Source organism: Hoplias malabaricus, chromosome 10, assembly GCF_029633855.1.
Source record: "Hoplias malabaricus isolate fHopMal1 chromosome 10, fHopMal1.hap1, whole genome shotgun sequence".
NCBI classification, from domain to species: domain Eukaryota; kingdom Metazoa; phylum Chordata; class Actinopteri; order Characiformes; family Erythrinidae; genus Hoplias; species Hoplias malabaricus.
In genome coordinates, this window is record NC_089809.1 from 30712042 (window position 1) to 30733477 (window position 21436).

General features: G+C 37.9%; 1 long non-coding RNA gene across 3 annotated transcripts in view; it reads right to left on the bottom strand.

The window, feature by feature from the left end:
* Positions 1-3813: 3813 nt before the first annotated feature.
* LOC136709008 (uncharacterized) overlaps positions 3814-21436 on the bottom strand; it is a 45801-nt gene continuing 28178 nt past the window's right edge. For 2 of the 3 annotated variants that reach the window (XR_010804414.1, XR_010804413.1), the window contains exons 3-5: positions 18718-18841; positions 18492-18597; positions 3814-4917 (exon numbers count right to left, since the gene is read on the bottom strand). This is a non-coding gene — a long non-coding RNA (uncharacterized lncRNA). The remainder of the gene's footprint in view (positions 4918-18491; positions 18598-18717; positions 18842-21436) is intronic. The other variant, XR_010804415.1, reaches the window with a different exon arrangement.

Consider the following 21436-nt stretch of genomic DNA (forward strand, 5'->3'; position numbering starts at 1 on the left):
AAAAGGCAAAGTTAACCAAAGTGCTGTAGAGCAGAACAAAGGCCAGTTAAAAAGACAGACGCAAAAAAATAAAACAGGAAAACACCAAATAAGAAGGAAAACACAACACAAAAGTCAATCTTCTTGGTAAGGTAAATACTGACAAGTACAGAACGTTAAACACAATCAAAAGCCAAGGAAAAAGATTAATCTTAAGGTGAGACTCTTTAGGGTTAGGGTTAGCATAATATATTCCATATTCTATGGGCAGCTATAGAGAATGCACGGTTACTCTTAAGTTTTAGTCAAGAATGGATGACTGTGAGCAATAATTTACCTGTGGATCCAACTGCCCTGCAGGGGGTATATGGACTGACTATATGAATGATATGCTGTGAGGCCAGACCATGAAACAAATAGTACAATTTTAAAATCAATTCTATACTTGATAGGGAGCCAATGCAGAGATGCCAGTACTGTAGAAGTGCTACTTCTTTTTCTGGTGCCAATAAGAAGCCTGGCAGCAGCATTTTGAACAAACTGCAGACAGAAAAGGAAGGACTGACTGATGCCCATATAAAGGGAACTGCAATAATCTAAATATGATGTATTAAAAGCAGGTAAAATTAACTCCTAGTCCTTAAACCTGAGAAGAGGTTTCAATTTGGTGACAGTTTACAACTCTTCTGCTCTTCAAAACAGAATTTGTTTCTTGGTCTGAGGAGGACATAGTGATGATGTTGGTATCATGACAGTTTAGGCTATGGATATGATGAACCTAAATACAATGTTGATGATGATAATGAATTCAAGACAATGTGAGTGAAGTAATGATCTGATGATTACTCATTGCTGATCATTTTCATCTTAAGACTATATATATATATATATATATATAAAATGAAAACATGCAGGCAGGGGCTGTCATGACGACTAACCTTATGCTGCTGAATCCCACATTACATTACACAATTACAAAAGCAAAAAGTGCACTTTTACAGCTGGCAGAGAATTATTGTCTTTCTTTGCCCATGATGACTGACCTTGGGCTGGTTAAATATTTTAAATCCCAGTTGTTGTTTTTTTACATTAAATTTCATAAAGGAGAACAGGTTAGACTAAAGACCAGGGTTATAGTCTACAGTGGTTGCTTGTGCTACTGACGTATGAGCATGAAATATAAAGCTTGTATGCTGAAAAGGTTATTCTGATGTCATAAAGTTCAATTAGCTCAACACTTGAAAGCAGAAAAGCCATGTGTTGGAAAATGTGGTGCCAATATGACTTAACTGGCAAAAATTCAGACATTTTCTCTCAAAGTCACCCAGTTCTTGCAGGTGTCTCAAAGGAGGCTTTCTAAACATTGCTTTCAACACAGAGGTAGTTGCAAATAGCTACACACTCCTAGCATGACCCTATGGCATGTATATTTAAAGGGGTGCACTTAAAAGGCTGATTTACCACACTATACAGCTGTGTGCATAAGTTTGGGTGCCTCACCAATGTGTTGATATTCTAAATAAAAATAAATACACTTCTTTATATGTCTGAAATGTGCTCCTTGTAGAAGAACAATCTTAAAATATAACAGTGCTGTTGGCAGCATTCCAGTCCACACAGTCCCTACACAGTGCATCTCATACTCACAGATAATGTATGTAACTTTATTTTATTAAATTATACTGATTGCCTTCAGAATGTTTTTTTATGATTAAATTTGAGACAATAAAACAACAACGACACCTGACTGGTAAATGTTCTTCTCAACTGGCTGAGTGATAAGAATTACATACTTCTCCCTATAGAGTTTCCCTTTCATCTAAACATGTACACTCTATTGATTGGAATCTCTGATAAAAAGGTTTAATCCCAAGTAGACAATTTGCAAAGTTCTTTGTGCATAACAGTGCTATGTTCAAAACATTAACAACAATTTTTTTATCCATATTTTGCTCCTCCTTTGAACTTCCTGCGGAATAGTTCCAGAATATTATCAGTCAAACTTGTATTGACTGCTTTGCAAACATTGTAAACATAATGTTGATGCTATTATTAACCAAAAACCTTAGAAATGTAACATCATATCACTTACATCGATCACATGGGAATACAGCATTTTTCTTTGATTGTTGTTTAATGCTGAGAGTAGCCCAGTTACATCTTCCTTCAAAATGGGGCTACACTAACAATTTCAAGGTCTTGAAAGTCAGTCCTATACATGTTTTTGTTGCTTTTTTACTCTGTATTGCATGTGAATATAGTTTTAGCTGAAGAACTTCACAGGTGCTCTGAGCAATTTCAGAGCTTACAAATATATTTCTAATATTGAATGGACAGGATATTTTGGTGTTGTGTGGTTCCACAATAAACACCCTGCAAAATATATTTGTGGATTTACCACTGGTGTGTGTCTGTGTGTGGTGTATGCCATGTTTGGCATGAGGTCCAGTGTTTGATTATGAAGTCATCAGTTTAAGTAAACTCCAGATGGCCAGTCCAGAGTAAAACAGTGCCATCTGCTTACATTCAAACGCTCCACTTCTTTGCTTCTTTCAATTTGGCAGAGCTGGAAGTAGAGGGCTCATAGCCCTAATGCCATTAGTGAAAGGTTTCAGAAGTTACAGCCAAAAGACTTTCTCATTTCACTAGGACTCAAATGGAGGGTGTCTGCAGGTTCACTCAGTCAAAAAGGTACCTGCATTTCCCTAGTACTGACCATGCTGTTTGTTTTTCACTGCTTTCAGACACCTGATAATGGAAATTTGTCTCATTCACTATAAATCACAATGACATTGAAATAAACTGGAATAATGAGTTTGTTTAGGGCCAGATTTTAAATCTTTTTGCTTGTGTTTTTATAACATTGATTCAAATTAATTCAGTTCAGTTCAATACAATGGAATAAAACGTCTGTCTTGTCATAGTAATGCTTTCATACAACTACAGTAAAAATATACTATATTTCTGCTGCATGATTTGCCTGCTTAAAAACATTTTAAATTCAAGATAATAGGTAAATCATACGTTTTTCTTCCATAATATGACGAATGTCTAAGTGAAACAGTGTCAAGGAGCAGCACTGACATAGCTGAAAGTTTGCTCTATGATAAGATCAGGTTTTTATTTATTTTCTGTAAACACTTCATTTTGATGGCTGCACAGTGGCTCAGCAGGTAGTGTCGCAGTCACACTGCTCCAGGACCTGGAGGTTGTGGGCTCGAGTCCCACTCGGGGTGGGACTGTCTGTGAGGAGTTTAGTGTGTTCTCCCTGTGTCCGCGTAGGTGCTCCGGTTTCCTCCCACAGTCCAAAAACACACTTTGGTAGGTGGATTGGCATCTCAAAAGTGTCCGTAGGTGTGTGTTTGTGTGTGAGTGAATGTGTGTGTGTGAGCTCCCCTGTAAAGGACTGGCGCCCCCTCCAGGATGTGTTCCTGCCTTGCGCCCAATGATTCCGGGTAGGCTCCAGACCCGCCGGATAAGAGGTTACAGATAATGACGGACTGACTGACTTCATCTTGATCTGGGTTGCAGTGGATTTAGAGCCTACATAGAGTCACACACTGGACAGGGGAATAACACACTCATGCAATCACCCACACACACCACTGGGGAATTTCTCGCAGCCAGCCCACCTATCAGCATGTGTTTTTGGATTGTGGTAGGAAAGTGAGCATGTAGGAATTGTGGTAGGAAATGTAAGGAAACCAACAGAGAACACCCTAAACTTGTTACTGATAGAGTCTTGCATTTATACGCTACAGAAAACACATGGACACATATTTCATGTAGAATCACTGTTTGTTTATTATTAAATATTAAAGCAACAGAACATGAGAGGGAGAGGATTGACTGGAAAACACGACTGTTGCATTTGTGCTGTTTTTGGTTGAAATTTAACTTGTCTGTAAGTTTGTATTCACTGCTTGAATCACCACAGAAACTCATTTGCAACCCAAGTTTTTTTTGTAGCACTTTCAATAACGCAGTTAGCTGTCTCCTGAATTTGGAGACATTCCAGCTTAAGTAATGCAAAACAGCAAAATTAAGTGTATGTTACTCACCTATGGAGCATGACTAGAGTAATACCCTTATTTTGGAGTTTGCATTTGCTTTGCCATGAGCTTAGAGAGAGAAAGAGAAAAGAAAATCTTCAGAATTTTATAAAAAGTGTTTTTTGATTAAAATTGAGAATGTCGCCTTTATGTTTTTTCTAATGTAGTAGATGCATTGGCTTAGAAACTCAACAGAAACACAACCTAGACCAGAATAAGTTCAAACATTTGCATATCAGTGTATAATATTAATGCCCTTGTTTCCGCTCAAAAATAAAATATACTGTGCATAAGATACAGTGTGTTGGTACAAGGTACTGTGTACAAGAGACAGTATGTACCTAGATGAGATAACACATTAAGAATGCATTTTACAGCCAAAACAATATTATATATAAACTCCCTGGCTGCTAATCTTATTTAAAAGTTAAATAATGGACTATTATTTTTAATACTTGAACATTTGATTACCGCAGACAAGTCTCATTGGTCCCAGATTCTGTTTTGAGTAATAAGTGGGGAAATGATGCTTGTGCGGTCAAACATAAGCGCCATTTGTATCTTGCCTTGAAGCTTAATGGCTTTAATAGGAGAGCAAAAAGGCACGTTAAAACAATTCAGTGGTGGCAAGGAGCAACACTTGAAAAATAGCATGTGTTCCCTCTTGCTAATGTACATCTCAAACCCATTTGTAGAGCTCCTTCATCTCACTTAAAACATGTAAATGAAAAAATCAGTTCAGCTGCATGCCCCCCAGAAGAAAAACAGCTACGTCCTCCTCAGTGGTGCTGTAATTACCACCACAGCTGGCAGTTCCCATTACGCCATCCAGCCCAGGCAGGAGAATGGCACAGGCCTCACAGCCACCCGCCACTGCACACACCACCTGTACATTGTAAAGGAAAAGTGTTTTAGCTCTCTCTCTCTCTCTCTCTCTCTCTCTCTCTCTCTCATTTCTTTTCCCTGGACACGCCGTCTTCTTCACCCAGGGACATTTTTCTTTTCTCTACCTTTTATTCTCTGATATAGCCATCCACAGTCCTCATGAGGCGATGCCCATATGACTTTTCATGTACAATAAAATTCACACCATCAAGTTAAACAGCAAGGTACCAGCCCACAAGAGGCAGGTCAACTTAAAGTTGTTCTAAAAAGCTGTTCTGGACAATTAGTTAAGATTACTGCTCAAAAAAAACCCCTGTCTCCTTACTGCCCTTCTAGCCCTTCTAAGATAAACTAAGTGACCTACCACTGACCACATTGTTAACACTGCATTAACAACAAATAATCCAACGAAAAACAATTCATTTCTGAGGATTAAAACTTGTCTGAATACCTCCCATCTGCTCTTAGTATAATCACTTGTAATGTGACCATTTTAAAGATCGACAAGGAACATATGTATTCTGCCTATACACCTACTTAGTCCAGACACCTCATCAGGACTGGGCTAAGCCAACTAAGAACATTCATACATACATAGAAGGTGAAAGAAATACCCAAACCCATATTTGAAAAAAGTTAGGAACGTATGTAGAAAGCTATTAAAAACAAATCAGTGATTGTATTACCACTCTGGAATATATATATGATTTTATTTTACATCATCAACCCCATTGTTTCTGGGTTTATATTTGTTTTTTAGTAAATATCGTCTCATAAACTGATGCTAGCAAACAGGGTCACTAAGACCTATTGCAAAAAAGTTTAATATATATTTTATCAGATGATAAAATTGTACTTGGGTCTAAGAGGTGTATACCAGCATTAAGAAATAATCCAGAAATTAAAAAAAAAAATCTAAAATGAATTGATGCACAGGGAAAGCATGTATACTGGAAAAAGATTTTTGGAAAAAAATGTTATGGAAAAAAATGTATGCCATATTTTCTAGGCCATTTTTAGACATTTTTAGACTGCTAGCAGCATAAAGTTCAAACACGGTCATTGTATTACATACATAAGTGGCACAATGGCTCAAAGCATATAGGCACATTACAATATGCTGCTGTCTAGAATGAATGCATGAATAATAAATAATCAAATAAATCATGTTTTTGTGATGTGTTTAAAGCCATTTTGTCAAGCCTATTTTATAATCAATGCTTTATGTGTTTCTTAGCGTTCCATTTCTGGAACTGAGGTTTGTATTGGTAGCACTTGCATTAAGATATTTTACAAACCATGCACAGTTTTAAATGTGTTAACATGCAATAATCTATTTGAAATCTGTTTTTCTTTTTGCAGGTGCTCTCTTAAAAGCACACTGAATGAAAAACATTGCGATCCATAATGGAAAGAATGGCACAGCAAGGTCACTGTTGTTTTTATTCAGAGTGGCTCTGTCAACCTTAAAAATGAGCATGCTTTGTGTTGCCCTGTATCTCTTTGTGGTGTATGTTTATGTAAGAGTTTCTGTCAAAACATAGAAAAAAGATAGATGTGGCTAATTAAAAGAACATTTCTTTGGTAGTCAGTGTAATAGATCCCTTTTTGTGAGGTCCAGGGCCATGCCTTTCTTTAACATCTGTGGCATTTCTGGGATTGAATCTGACTCTTGCAAAAGCAGTTGATTTTTTAGCATTTCACAAATCTGAGAATATATTACGCTGAACCACAAGCGCATGTGCTTATGCCTTACAGCTAAAAACTGGTCACAACATGGCTTTTCTACAGGTTTATCACATACCAAAAATACAGATGCATCCACAGAGACTACATGTTGCTGTTGTGCACATATTTTATGCATAATTTCAGAGTGGATTGGAAAGTGTGAGGCAGAAGTAGGCCCCTTGAGTCATGGCTGGTAAGAGTACTGGACCAAAATTACCACGCCACACACCTGCTGCACCTTCACACTCCCTGCGAGTGTGTGTGTGTGTGTGTGTGTGGAGTGTGATTCCCTCATCTGCGTCAAGCAGCACACTCCAGCTGACTGCAATTAAACAGTAAACTGGAAATAATGACCATCTATTTAGTTGTACATAAATTGTTCTGAACACAGTTCCAGGGAGGAGTTCATTACCTCAGTAACAAGTGAGTGGATATTAATCTATCTGCTCATGGCTCAGCCATTAACCTCTTACTTTCTCCATTTCCCTCACTCCTTCTCACTCTCTCTGAGCCACACTAACCTCATCTGGAAAAACAGGCCAGCTCTCACAAATCGCAAGCTTCACAATTAATCAGCCGCTCCACTGTGAAATGCCCTGGGCTTGCTCAAGGAAGGCAGTAAAGAAGACATTTGAAAGGCACAATTTCATGAGTTGTGTTTTCTCTTTTTCTTCCTTAATTCGACTCTGTTAAACATCATAAATTGGATCAGTGTGAGATAGTGGCCTGGAAAGCCACAAGGGCAGCTTTCTTCCCACTCCTTTTTCCATTCAGCAGAATCCCCCCTCCTTCTTACACTACGACTCCAGTTCTGTGGACAGTCTCGAGCTCAGGGGAGCAGACATGAGCAGACATTTAAAGACCTGACCTGGGGTCAGAGTCTGGGGTAAGCTGCAGGCAGAGACCTGGTCAGTTGCAACACGGTCCCCTGTCCTCAGGCCAGCTGGAAGGACCAGACATCTGTTCTGGCCCTCACTCATGCTGACAGAGAAAAGAGGGACTTAAGAAAAAGGAAGGCTCAAGGAAGATGGTACTTTCAGGGAATAGTCACTACATCTGTGGCCTGTTACAATTAGAGGTGTGTGGAGTGGCCTAAATCTTTACTCAAATAAATATTCAGTGGCTTACGTAAACTGGAAACTCCAAAAACAGTAACATTTCCAAAAATGAATACAAGACAAATATAAAAAAGTGCAAGTGTGTTAAACGGTATTTGTATTTTTTTTTATCTATTTGCAAGAAAAAGGCAGAGATGTGACTAAACAAAAAGCACAACTGATGTACACATTTTATTGTAATATCGGGCTAAATGTTATTTTTTCTTTTGTATGTGGTACGGGTAAATTCTGGAATGGTTAGCTTACAACCAATAGAACATAATGAAATAAATAAATGAACATGAGCTAAGACCAAACAGGCTGCGTGTGGCAACTCATTGTGTCATGTCATTCACACATGCAGAGACTGAATACTTGAACTATAAACTATAATGGATAAAAAAAATAATGGTTTCAATATGCTGGACATACGCTGGTTTTATTTTAATAACAAAAATATAACAATATCCTGTTTTTAACTTGTGGTGCTGCAGCTAACAGACAGAAAGGAAATCAACTTCCCTTTGTTGTAATGACAAAAGCAGCATTCAGTTGTGCAAAACGTGCAGGACTATCAGAGATTTAATCTGCATATACATGAAACGTAAAGTTACTAACTTTACACCTAAACCAGCTTTTTTGTTTTACTACTATAAAGTAGAGGTCCTTTTTTTTTTTTTTTTTTTTTTTTTTTTTTTTTATATTATTCTTAGCGGTTTCAGCCCCCACAGCACCCCAATTTCCCGAATCCATGAACAGAGTATTTTTCAGTCCACAGTACAATAGGCTTTATTCCAGAATCTCAACTGAGTTGCATTGAAATTTTTCATTATATCTCATTGCCAAAAAGAACAGACAGACAGGGAATATGACCTCAAATCAGCGCTCATATTCTAAAAGTCTTTGTAAACCCAGACCCAGGAATATAAAAATTCTGCTGACGCTGATAATTTTGGCAGATAACTGGACTGCGCTGATGATGACTATACTTTGCGTTTTAACCCAGGCAGGTAAGCATTGGCCAAGTAATTTAAATTTGAAACACAGGGTACCTGATACTTTTTAAAATGACACATTGCAATATCCCATTTAGACAGCTCTGATATTGGAAGTGGAACTCTGGTTTTCTCTCCCTGACAGCCAAGTCACATTAAGCAAAGCCAAAGTTTTGTCAGCAGCAAATGTCAAGTGAGCCAGCCAAGCCAATACAAAATCTGGGAAGAAATAGTCAATGATCTTAGTAACTGCTGAGTAAAGCTAAAAATATATCTAGTGTTATGGCTTTGATCAAGGTTAATTACACAAACTATGCAAAAAATGCAAGGCATCTGAATTCAGAGAAAATGATGCAATACCATCTATTATAGGCAAAATAATTAAACATAAACTACATAGAGTAAAGTAGGTCCATCCATCCATTATCTGTAACCGCTTATCCAATTCAGGGTCATGGTGTGTCCAAAGCCTACCTGGAATCATTGGGCGCAAGGCGGGAATACACCCTGGAGGGGGCGCCAGTCCTTCACAGGGCAACACACACACTCACACATTCACTCACACACTCACACCTACGGACACTTTTGAGTCGCCAATCAACCTACCAATGTGTGTTTTTGGACTGTGGGAGGAAATCCACGTGGACGCGGGGAGAACACACCAACTCCTCACAGCCAGACACCCCAGTAAATAGGTATCAATGAAAAATGTATTTTTCTAAAGTATCTTAGACTGTTACTGTGTTTGCTACAATATTCACATTATAGCTTGAAAACTTTAAACTATTATAGCTTGAAAGCTTTAAACTATTTGCTTAAGCATTCTGTGACATCCATTAAAAAAGAATCAGCGAGGGAGGTGTTGAATATGCTGTTAAATTGGTCAACACTGCTGCAGCTCAGCTGGAGTGGAAGAGGACCAGGTACGGTGTGTACGAGCACTGATTACAGTAGACCTGGAAGAGAGTCAAAAAAGGCCAGATCGGATAAGTTCACTTTTCTCACACATTGTTTTAAGCACGGAGGAATTTCACACAATGAAAGCCCTCTCAAAACAATCAGTACGCCAGACAATATTCCATATAGCAGACTCCTTTGGAAAGAAAATAAATGAAAGCTCTTGTTTGGGTTAGGTCTTCAAAGAAAATACTGTCAGAACTGTAACAGGCTTGTGCTTTGGGATTTTTACAATAGGATGAAGTTTTCTGGAGCACTGTCATCCAATGAGTTAGTAAACATTCTGATCATTTCAGCAGAGGAGCTTATAAGCCTAATAGGGACAAAATGTTGTTATTAAATGATCTTCCTAGGCAAAAAAAGAATGAAATGAAAAACACTCCAAAATCTCCAAAGTTCTTACAAGGGAAAATGCTCTTAAAATTCTTTGGAAGTAAATTCAAAAAAGTGTTCAAATGATGCTTGGACAGCGACGATATGCTTAAAGCAGTTATATAAAACTCTAGTCCACTAACAGCCCTGTTAACATGAACATCAGCTTTGTATGTCTTTATTAAGTTATGGCAAAGTTTTTGTCCAAATCTCTTCCCCAATTATTAGTCATCCCAAGTTCCACTCATTAGTAAATCTCCCCAACAAACACTGTGTCGTGAGACATTATAACAGTAACCTGCTTTTTAAATGATCCATTTTCTGTAAACCTTTACATTGATCAGGTTGCGGTGGGTCCAGAGCCTACCAAGAATCATAAGGAGCAAATTAGGAACCTCACTTTTCATGATGTCACCAAAAGTCCCAAAAAGGCTCCATATGCAATTCTCAAATCTCAAGTATTCTAGTATGGATCAAGTCTCAATTGATCTGATCATAGCTCGACTAAGACTATAAAAGTTAAACTGTCTTGTCTGTACAGCTCTTTGGCAGTCTCAGTCTCACTAATATTGATCCATAAGTGCGCATGTAAACGTAGTTATTGGTCTTTTAAAAAGACAAGAGATTCTGAAAACTAACTGGGAGTGCCTTGGAGATTCTGAGAGGAGAAAAGAGTTATGGAGTGGTGAAGAGGTCACAGGCAGGAGACTCAGGGAGAATTAAATGGTCCCTCTCATGTGGTCTTTCCTAGAATATTCTCTTTTAAATGTCATATCTTGGGAAAAGTTACAAGGACTGTGGAATTTCAAGCAGCTGCTTCTGACCAGTGGGTCAGGTTGTGGTGGCAACTTCATGAAGCTGCAGCTTATAAAAAGCTCTTGTAACCATTAAACTGTGGCAAGACTAAGATGACATCTCATAATCAATCAGTTAATTAAGGTAACCTTTGAAGCAGCACATTGAGATCAGTTTACCATGCTGAAGAGGTTTAGATCAATTGGCAAATATGAAACAAATAATAACAGGGAAAGGCAGCACAGTATGTTTTATTTTGTCTCGTGATATCATCTGACCTAAGTTTAAATTGACTGGAAAATGCCAGTGCACGCATGAGGGGTTAATTCAAAGGAATTTTTACTCTCAAAGCTTTGTAATATGTCTTAGAGAACCAGGTTTTTAGAGAATGAAGGTTTGATGGACATTAACTGCATTAAATACAAATAATGGGCTCATGGAAGATGAGCGAGCTCTGAGCAGCAGCAATGCTGTATGATGTAAGGGGAGGTGTTGTTGGAACGGCTTGCCTGCAGGGCAAGCAGGGGTAGGTCTCTGACCGCAGTGGACGGAGCTAGCAGGAGGCCCAATCTGTCTCACAGGCTTCAGTGCTGGTATGCATCTCATTAGGCTAACAGCTTGCCATCTGCAGGCGGAGAGGAAGTTTACTGTTGTGAGATGAATAATCTTTCACGCCATATGTCCCGAGGGCTCACAGCTATGGTTACTGTAACTGATCAAGGTGCAGTGACAGTGGTGAGGGAAACTAGATGAGATATTAAATATCAAGAGCATTTCTAACACCTTTTACCTCAAAATCTTTTTGACAGCTGCTAATTTAATTACACAGCATACTTTCTTTGCCATAGAATGGCCTGTGCCACAAGGCCACCCATGAAATGTTATTAAGGTGGAATACTCAAGTACAATTCCAGAGCTCTACGTAATTTGTGGAAATGACTCTGATGTTTTTGGTGAACTTTTCATTTGAGTAGGCAATTTCACTGATAATTTCCACTGCTAATTAGGAAAGCAGCTTTTTCAAATAAGACACAGTGTCACTTATTCAATACACTATGCATTAATGTGTCACAAATTATTGCTGTTAGTACTATTAGTGCCCCCTGGATGAAAGTCTCCAGGCAGCTAAATCTGAGTGACTAAAGCAAGGGTTACACAATGTAACTTTCAGATTTTTTGCCAGCTAGAACTGACAGTTAGAGTTGTCCATAGCTGTGAAGGAGTACAGCTTCCCATATTATTTTCTTTAAAATGACTTTGGACATGATCTAGCAGTGTGTGCTCAAATGTGACTTTTCTGTTTCAAGACAGATCTGATACTGCTTCACCATTTAAGTTGGATCAAATTTTTAATAAGACAACCTCTGCTTTCACGTAGTCTAGTCTACAAGAAGTGCTACGCTACTCAAAACCAAGTCTCTCTGCAGGCAGTACAGATAAATGATAATGCATCTTTTCACCCACAACCAGACACAAAGGCACTTTACAATTTCTTTGGGAAATGTGTGTGTCTTTGTGAATTTAGACAGAGTATTTAATCTGTAGTAGAGTATTTAATTCTTCAGTTCTCCTCTCAGACAAATTTTGGAAAATAGTGAGAAAATAGTGTAAACCTTTTTATACAAATTGAATTTAAATGTGCCAAGGTGAGTCACGAACTGATTTCTTCAGGATCAAAGAATGCAGTGGTTAAAGCAGCAGCGCCAGTCACAAAAGCATGAAGGAAGTAGAACTCATGAGTGGCAGTGCAGGTAGCCAGGAGCTCATTACAGCTAAGGAATGTGATTGGCCAAGTGCAATGCGAAGATTACCTGGCAAGAATTGTGGGCAATGGAGGCAAGTCGTATTAAGCATTTGCTTGGAGCAACTCACGATGTCCTTCCAACTCCACAAAATCTTGGACAGTGGGTAGGTGAAGACCCTAGTTGTAGATTATGTACAGGGGTTGGCATGCTGAAGCCTATTCATATGCTAATCAGGTGATAAGGGTTTTAGCATGTTTGTTGAACAGCAAACTCTTAGAGGTAAATGTATTAATGAGTGGTTGTAGTAATGAAGTGATAAGGTTTGTGTGTGAGGGTGAGTGTATTCCAGATTGTGCAAAAGCAATACTGGTAGATGGGGCGAAGCACGAGATTGGAAATTGCTGGTGGATGTAAGTAAAAAACTGCAGGTCCTAGAGTGAATTGCATGGACTACACTGAGGCAGATATGGTGCTGTACACTGAAAGAAAATAGGTAGTTTATTTCATAGAGTTAATAGTTTCATTTGAGGATGCAGTAGACAAAGCATTCGAAAGGAAGAAGCTGAAGTATGCGGACTTAGCAGCTGAGGTGAGGGAATGTGGGTGGCAGGCCCATGTAAGAGGATGGAGATAGATAATAGGGGATTTGTAGTCAAGTCTGCCACATCCCTGCTTGTGCAGTTTGGCAGCAGGGGCTGGAAACTAAGGGCATTTATGAAGGAGTTATCAGAAACAGCTGAAAGGTCTAGTCAGTGGTTGTGGATAAGAAAAACACAGACTAGTTGGGACAATGCACTGTAGAGGTGCTGTTGTGGTGGTTGGTGATGTAGCATGTAAAGATCACATGGAACTGGTGGCACTGAGCATGCATTAACGGTGCCAGTGGGGCCTTAGTCACCAGGGAGGCCAGTGTGGATTTACGGTTATTGATACTTAAGTGTAAGGTAGAACTGTAAAGGTAGCTTGGAGGAGGGTGGGTCTGGGACACCAGATTTCACTGTTGAGCCTTCTGGAGGTGTTGTGGGCTTAATTCAGTGAAACACTGACGAGGGGAGTTGCCTACCTGATGGCCCCTGTGAAGAGCTAGTGATGCAGTGGGTGGTTTGAGTACTCATGTGATGGGCTCTATGAGTAACCGTAGATGTTAAGGGTAGCTGGTTGCTGATCGGATTATAAACGACCACAGCAACCTTAGGGTGTAGCTGTAGGATTGGAACAAGAGAAATGATGTGGCTGCCTGTAGGAAGAGAGTGGGGTGGGCATGTGAAGCTCTAATGGATTGGCATAGGATATTTTACCTATTATCTTGTGTATTATTATAATGAATACACTGTAAACCCTATTGTTCAAAGTAATTAACTGGATTGTGTGATTCTAACATAAAATATATTGAAAAGTTGCATTCATTCCATTTAACAATTCAATTATTTCAACTATTTCTTCTTTTTGAGTTAGTGGAACTGTAAAATTTTGATTGAGCAGAGTCCTGTTTTTGGTTAAGTAAGAAATAGCTGTATATGGTTGTTTTAACTGGATTTAAATGTTATGAGTTTATGCGGCATGACGTCTGACGTTACAGACATAGGACCAGTGCAGCAATTTTCAGTCAAGATGGCAGATGGTCTGGAGTTCACTGCTTTTAGTAAATTGGACAGGTTCATGTGTTAATTTCAGTGCAAGGGGCAGTGGCGTAACAGGTAGAATCACTGTCACGTAGCTCTAGAGTCCTGGGATTGTGTGTTTGAGATCCGCATCAGGTCACTGCCCTGAGGAGTTTGGAGTGATCCCCACAGTGCAAAAACACACATTGATAGGTGGAGTGTCCATAGGTGTGAGTGTGTGGTGCCCTGTGATCGACTGGTTACAGACAATGAATTAATTTATTTTGAGATTAGTTGATAGTACTTAATATTTTTGAGTACCAGAAATGCATTTTTTTGTTGTATTAAGCATTAAATGAAGTTGTAAACACTTAAAGTAAATGTGTATGCATACTTCTGACATTTGTGTTTATTTTATGAAAAATGTATACAAATTTTATGGCAGCTGATTACCTTTTTTTTTTAAATTCTGCTAACATATTCAGGATTACAGTGTAGGAAATATTATATATTGTGGCTGTCCAAATAAAAATGTGTATCTCAATTTTTGTGGATTTTCAATACATCATTTGAACACAGATGCCATTCATACTGTGTGAAAATGTCATGGTGAATGGGCCAATAGAAATGCTCCAAAACTCCTTTGAATTATTATTACATTGACTTCCATTGAAAGTTTATCCATTGAAGTTTTTCCTTCTCCTGTAAAGTTTTGGGAGATAAATGTTGTTAACTGGATAGCAACAATATACACATGTAAAAGATCTCTTATTATACACAAAATTTCCTTCATGCAGCACTTCTGTGAACGTACTGGTTGTGTATAAAGAGGGACTACTATAATATCCCCAATGATAGTGGTTGATTGACATGTTTTTCAGTCTCAATAAAAATCAGCAAATATCAGTGAGATACCTTGCCTTTTTATAATATGGTATGGATTTAAAACTCATGTAGTGCACTCAAACCTTAAGGTGCAAGCCAGAACCCTGAGGCTCTTTGTATCTAAAAACTGCTCAGATTGAGAAAATAGAACAGCCCCCCACATCACAAGTATGTTCTAGACCCCTCAGCTGGTCCCTGCTTCTAAAATGTTAGAAGCTTTCACAAGCATATTCCTGTAAAGTAACATACATTGTTAAAAAAACAAATGGTTACAATTTGTAATGATAAATTTTGTCATACTGACCTCCACCAGCATGAAATGAAGAGATTACAAAAACATGCATGGTGCATTTATTGCCTATAATTATAAGCCTAAGTAATAAGTAATAAGTGTTGTTAATAAATTATTGTTTCAAGAAATGCAAATATGCCAGAAAACAACATTCATTTCTAATCAGACTTCATAAAAGAGTCCCTTATAAGGTACACACGCAATTCTTGAATTCATTTTAGCTCCACTCCTTCACCAGAGGTTCATAAAATCAGTCCAATTGGATGGAACTGTTGGCTTAGAGGTGTGGCGTTTAGTTCAGCTGGGAAAAGATTTTTGTATTTTTGGCTTAAACTCTCTTTATTACCTCAGGGACAAAGGAAATATACAGAGAAAACATGCAGGTGGAGAGCGTGACAAACACAAAAACAGGTGTGGGTGTGTACGGCTGGATATTAGCAGTATATGAATGGATATTAGCTGGAGGGAGGTGTTCAGATGTGGCATGTTTTGTTCGAAAATGTGAGTTACACAATTTTAACAGATGTATAGCACAGTAATTAATCTTTGTCTAATACATTGTGTGACCAGCAGGGGTAATGCATTGCTGCAAAGATGCAATTTATCAAAACAATATGAAAGACTTCAGCTGCTGTCTATGGAGACAAACACCATTCCTTGCAGTACAGAAGTGCAAACCTTGCATTTACAATATTAATTTGATTTATAAAATAATAACCCAGCTTTTGTTTCCATTCAAAGTGTCATATCCTGGGGGAATATACATTTTTGAACAAAACATTTGATGTAGTATTGGTTACAAAGTTTCAAAAACAGATTGCTAATATTTCCAGTCCATACTGTATTTACAGGAAAAAGTTTTAAATAAATTCTGTGGGTCCTTTCATCATGACATTTTAACAGTATGTAAACAGCAAACCTAAACAGAATTTTTTTCAAATAAAATAAAAAATAAAAAAATGGAGAAACAAGTTTTGTTTTGCAAAGCTGCAAAAAACAGCCCATTTTGAATTCTGATTTATTAATTGTGGCCCATGCCAATATTTTCATTCATACATTTATTCATTCATTGTCTGTAACCAGTTATTATCCAGTTCAGGGTCACCATGGTTCTGAAACCTACCCAGAATTACTGGGCGAAAGGACAGAACACACCAGGGAGGGGACACCAGCCATATATTTTTGTGCCTTTCTACTTAGTATTTGATATTTATAATGTATCCTGTAATTGTTAGTACTTGTAGGCCAGGAGGTAGTGCAGAGTAAGAATTTGATTGTACAGTGTAACTGCTTGTTTCTCTGCGTATATGGCAATAAATCTCTTGAATCTGGAATATTTGACACTTTTGAATTTACATATCTGCTAATGCTCATACACAGATGTTGATAAAATGTTGAAACTGGAACTTGTTCAATTTAAATATGCATTGTTCAGAAATGAATAATCGTGGATAAAACAGGTTTGAAAATAATTACTTAGAAATTACTCATAACACCATTTTGCTTTATACATTGTAAATGGGGATATGCGGGATATTGAGTATAAATCTTTTAAACAATCTTTAATTTTTGTCTTAAACCATCTGATAAATTTGAGTTAGAAAAATAAACAAACATTGTGTTTTATTGTCCAAGATATACAGGTGGCTGAATCCTAAACATGCAGTACATAGGCCTGGGTGTGTTACACGGTCTCTATCCCAAGCTTAGTGTCTTTTCTGCTTTCGCTCTATTCAAATACTAAAAACCACAGGAAAGAACCTGGGAAAGGAAATGAGCCTAGAGAGCGCTGAAGTTTAATAAAAAATGAATGAATGGGGTGTCCCAGAGAGAGAGAGAGAGAGCGATATATATATATATATATATATATATATATATATATATATATATATATATATATATATATATATATATATATATATATATATATATATATATATGAGAGAGAGAGAGAAAGAGCAAGAAAGAAAGAAAGAGAAATTAATGCTCTCTATACCATAAGAAAAATAAATGAGTATATTTATTGATTATATTAATTATATTAATTGAACCCATTACCGCACAATTCTATTCTGCAGTAGTGAATCGGACAAAACAAAACCAGCTGTTTAGATCCTTACAGGAGAGCAGGAGACAACAGAGACTACAGATACGGCCTTGATTATTCCAAAATACTAATCTCTCTAGTGATCACTGATAGTCACTTAGGCTCAAAAACACATCCAAAGACAGACACCTTAAAAGCCTTCTCACTTTTTTCCCCTCATTTTTGAACACAATGACTCTCGCGCTCGGGATGGGGAAACAAACATTCCACACATGCCATATTATCCTGGCTGCCGGCGAATCATTAAACTGGGGAAGGGAAGCAGCAGGATGCCTCCTTTTTTCACTGTGTCATCCCTTGTTACCATTAGACCTTTAATTGATCTGCAACATGAAACCAGTTTTAACATTCAGCATGGGAGGGGGCTCTGTGGAGCATTAAAATGGGTGAGTTACAAATGCTATATCCACCACCAAAGACTTGTACAATCCCATAAATTATAAAGATTAGGATCCAACAGCTTCCATCCTTTACAGATTCACATTTACCCAGAGAGTGTCTTAACATACTAAATAAGCAGAAAATCACATATCCACCTATCAAATATGGACCTCTATTAATATTTTACTGCTCTTGCAGCTTTTAGCCTCCGTTTAACATTAAACATTTTGGCAACAGACTTTTCATATATAAATTATGACCCAAAGGAAATGGCTGGAATTTTTTAGTAGGATGGAACAAACAACATATTACAAAATATATATTTCTGATGTTGGTACTTGGTATATTGGAAGAAGCCTAGGTAAATGTACATTTTGTTGGGTGTTACATTTGTAATAGGTGGGTATATATGTGGCACCATGTTGGGAATGTGAGATTTTGTTGCATCAAAAATATAACAATATTGCATTAATGACGTCTTAGATGTAAAAACAAAAAAAAGAAAGCTTATTAAAGAAGGAGGAGAAGTTAGTGTGTAATGTGTAGTGTGTAATGACTGTCTGTCAAGAATAGATATCACCTCAGCAGTGTTTTTACCTTGAGGGTCTGGGCCCACTCACCTCTTTAAGCATGAACATATACGTGCTTGAAGTGTAATGACAAGCAATCTACTTGGAAGCAGGTGATCAGGAGAACAAAGGGAGGATTCAGGGCTCTGATGGCATGCTGGGAAAGAAATGAGTAGTTATTAGCTCCCTGCAGAACCTGACAGACTATTTAAGGTTCGTTTCCTTTGATTGTGACAGTGTAATTGTTCAGGCAGATACAATCACCTTGCAGACTTACCTGAGGCAGGTGAAGCAGGACTTTCATTAAAAGTGTGGGATACACTTGCAGAACACTGCTCTTTCTCCCACTCTTCCGCTTAATAGGATGTGGTTGAGCAGGCCATTCTCACAGTGTGACACTACTTTAATGATTAACAGAAACCAAACAAACACAACACTTACTGAAAGCATTTTTACACATGCCTAGATGCACTAATTAGTTTTATCAAGTTAAGAATGGTATAAAAATACTAAAACTGACTCAGTCAAAAACCAAATGATACATCACAACATATGTGAAGAGAAGATTTTGGCTTTTCACACATTCAGTGATGCACTAAATTGAAGGGTACACTTGGATTAACTGAGCATTTAGCACTTATCCACTGAGCAATGGGCAGGAAATTAAAACCTCATCGAAACCTCCGGCAATGTGACAAACTGCTAATGGCATCAGGAGTACACCATCATTTTGATATGGTGGCCTATTTGAAATGTCCATATTTGTGGCTGCATTATTTACTATAATATAAATTGGACATTGGCATCTAAGTTCAAATAATTCTTCATAACCGTGAAATAAATGGAAACAAATGTCTGATACTTTACGACCATTTACGTCAGTGAAATATCATTTACTTCATACAGTGCTCTTGTGAAGCTTGAGATTAATGGTGTGACCTGTTTATAAATACTTAAGTATAGTTTTAGAAAGAATTATCCAGTGTTTATGTATGTGTTATGGATACCTATATAGGTAGCCTTCAAATTAAGTGTTGGCAAAAAGTATACTACACTCTGGAAAAATTCCTCATTTCTCTGTCTCCCTTTCACACCATTCATGTGCTTTTAAGAGGCAGCTGGTAAAAGAAATAAATAAAATTTGGGGGTGAAAACACATTTCAATTGACCGGAGCGCTCTCAGCTCTGCTACATCAACTCCAAACCCCCACAGCCCCCGCCCAAGCCCGGCCTCGTTTGAGTCCCAGCAGAAAGGCAACAAGAGCTGTGTGTTTGTTTTTGATTCTGGGGGCTGGGATGACACAGTCTGTTGGGCGCTCTATTGGCCATGTCGTTTGGGTCCATTGAGCATGGCTGGCTCTCCGACAGCTCTGTGATTAGATAATAAACTACACAGAAATACGGCAGAGATGCACAGCATGTCTCCACCAACTGCAGCGCTCCAGCTTTGCAGGTCCTCCCTGTGACTTGCCGAAATGGCACACTGTCAAGATCTTGAGGAGGGCCAAGCCTGACACAATACAGAGGCAAAAACGTAAGCCATTATAATAGGAGATTGTGGTTATGAATAGGAGAGGTATGAACGAGCATGGAATGTCAAGCCATTTCACCTGGATCTAATCAGAGATTAAACTCAAATGTTGGCCTCAGCCCTGGCAGATTATGATGCAGTGATATTGCCAAGCTTATTGGACTGTCCTATTCAGCACAGACTGTTTATGCATTTGGGAATTTTTATGGCTTATACAGAGGAAATAGTGTTTTACAAAAGTTAAGTGACTAAAAATAAAACATGAGCTAAATCACATACATTAAAAATGCCATGGATGTTTGCTTTAAGGGAATTTATCAACAGTTATTATGATAAAATGACACAGATTGCACTTGCATAGCTGGAGGCAGCATGCTAGCATGCAGAAATACAAACAGAGGCCTAGCTGAGAGTTTATGTTGAGGGTTTTCCCTATGGCTTGTTTACTCCAGCGATACAGCTGTGGTGTGAAATATTTTTCATTAAAGAAAAAAAATGAATGACAGTCATAATCAAATGCATCACTCATGTTTTCCATTCAGCCGGTAACCTAATCCCTTTCCAATTTTATTTTCTCATTCTGTTTTGCACTTCTCTGACAATTTATATGATGTATGCCTGTTGTAAAATGACAAATGTATTTTTTAATGGTTTGCTTATATAAATGTGGCTTATTATAAAAAGGGTATATTGTGAATTTTCAGTGGAATTTCTTTGTATAAGGAGCAGGAGGCAGCACATGGAGAAAGCAGTAAAAGTGATTGATGAGAAGAGGAGATAGGATGGGACTGAAGGTTGGAGACTGAGAGGGCTGGGTGTCCCCGCACATTCCAGCACTGGCAAGAGCGTGAGTGGCCTATGTGCTCCTGCCCTGGTGCATTCCACAAGCCACAAGCCAGAGACCTTCCCTCTGACTCCACCATCCACACTGTGGCTATGGCCATCAGACATACAGGGCCACAAGTAAATATAATATGACCATATTATTAAAATAATTCATTTTCATAGCATCTGGTAATTGTAATAGATGGATAAATAAATCTGTCACAAAATCTCTTCACAACAAGGTGAATAAAAAAAGCAGAAGACCAAAGTGAAAAGAGAACCAACACTTATTGACTAAAGACTGTAGATTTTATCATATACCAATGCATTGCAGCAAATAAGCAAGGTTTTATTTGCAATAGATGTATTAGATATCAAAACATAGTTTTACCAATTTTTTCACATGATATATATCATCATAAATAATATTACCATTGTAAGTGTTAATTAAAATGCATTTGTTTGTATCAACTGGTTGACTTGTAATATATCCCACTATATGGTCAGGAAGAAGAAACGATCAATTGTTTTGCACTTAAACATCTAATGCATATTTATTTTAAATTCCTTTAATAAGATTAGAATTATATATTGTACTATTTCCAACAGCATTTTATAAGCGTGTGACATACAGTACAGT